Source organism: Propithecus coquereli, unplaced genomic scaffold (assembly GCF_000956105.1).
Source record: "Propithecus coquereli isolate 6110/MARCELLA unplaced genomic scaffold, Pcoq_1.0 Scaffold67, whole genome shotgun sequence".
Classification (NCBI taxonomy): Eukaryota; Metazoa; Chordata; class Mammalia; order Primates; family Indriidae; genus Propithecus; species Propithecus coquereli.
The window spans coordinates 7,817,725-7,819,900 of NW_012152729.1; positions in this window are offsets into that span (position 1 = coordinate 7,817,725).

The following is a 2,176-nucleotide window of genomic DNA, read 5'->3' on the forward strand; positions in this document are numbered from 1 at the left end:
AAATTCATAAAACAAATACTACCAGACTTAAGGAAAGACATAAACAACAACATCATAATAGCTGGGGACTTCAACACTTCGCTGACAGAATTACACACATCATCCAGGCAGAAAACCAACAAATATTGGGCTTAAATGAAACTCTAGAATAAATGGATCTAATGGACATTTATAGAACACCCTACCCCAAAACTGTAGAATATACATTCTCTCACAAGCACACAGAACATTTTCCAAGACAGATCATATGTTAGGCCACAAAAAAAATGTCAACAAATTTTTAGAAATTGAAATAATAACATATATCTTCTCAGACTACAGTGGATTAAAACTAGAAATCAATTCAAAGAGGAACTCTCAAAACTACACAAACAATGAAAATTAAACACCCTGCTGCTGAAAGATCATTGAGAAGGACAGAATGCTTCCTAACTAATTCTACAATGGCAATATAACCCTGTTATCAAAGCCAGGAAAGGGCAGAACAACAACAATAAAAAATAGACACAGGGATGGACATGATTGAATCTCTGACTCGCATGGGGCAAGGGCAATATGTGTAACCTAAACATTTGTACCCCCATAATATGCTGAAATAAAAGAAAAATAAAAAAATAAACACAGATCAATTTCCTTCATGAACATAGATTAACAATGCTCAACAAAATACTAGCAAACTCTATCTAATGGCACATCCAAAAGATAATTCACCATGATAAATTGGGTTGCATCACAGGGACACAAGGATGATTCAATATACACAAGCCAATAAATAAGACTCACCACATAAACAGAATTAAAAACAAAAAACATATGATCATCTTAATAGAGGCAGAAAAAGCATTTGAGAAAATCCCACAACCATTTATAATAATAAAAAAAAAAAGCCCTCAACAAACTAGGCATAGGAAGAACATGATTCAAAATAATAAAATCATATATGACAAATCCACAGCCAACCTCATACTGAATGGGGAAAAGTTGAAAGCATTTATTCAAAGAACTGGAACAATACAAGGATGCCTACTGTCACCACTAATATTCAATATAAAGCTGGAATCCTATCCACTACAATTAGGCAAGAGAAAGAAAGAAAAGGCATCCAAATCAGAAAAGAGCAGCTCAAACTATCCCTGTTTACTAGTGATAGGATCTTATATTTAGAAAATCCTAAAGATTCCTCCAAAAGACTCCTAGAATTGATAAATGCAGTAAATTCTTAGGTTACAAAATTAAAGTACACAAATGAGTAGTATTTCTATACACTAATAACAGTCAAACTGAGAATCAAATCAATAACTCAATACAATTTACAATAGCTGCAAAGAAAATAAAATAGCCAAAAATATACTTAACCAAGGAGGTGAAAGATCTGTACAAGGAGAACTATAAAACACTAATGAAAGAAATCAAAGATGACACAACAAATGGAAAAAATGTCTCATGCTTATGGATTTCAGGAATCAACATTATTAAAATGTCCACACTGTCCAAAGTGATTTACAGATTCAATGTAATTCCCATCAAAATACTAAGATCATTTTATAGAACTAGAAAAAACAATCCCAAATTTCATATGGAATCAAAAAAGATCCTGAATAGTCAAAGAAATCCTAAGCAAAAAGAACGTATCTTGAGGCATCACATTGCCAGTCTTCAAATTGTACTACAAAGCTATAGTACCCAAAACAGCATGGTACTGGTATAAAAGACAGACAAATAGATCAATGGAACAGAATAGAGAGCCCAGTAATAAAACCTTATAGCGACTACCAACTGATGTGCAACAAAATAGATAAAAACATACACGGGGGAAAGAATACTGTATTTAATAAATGGTTCTGGGAAAATTGCAGAGAATCATGCAGAAGAATGAAACTGGATCCTTATCTCTCACCATGTACAAACATTAACTCAAGATGGATTAAAGAATTAAATGTAAAATATGACACCATAAACCTTCTAGAAGAAAACACAGGAAAAACTCTTCTGAACATTGGCCAAGGTAAAAAATTTATGACTAAGACCCCAGAAGCAAATGCAGCAACAACATAAATAAATAAATGGGACTTAAACTAAAAAATTTCTGCACAGCAAAGGAAATAATCAACAGAGTAAAGAAACAACCTATAGAATGGGAGAAAATATTCACCAACCATATATCTGAAAAAAAACT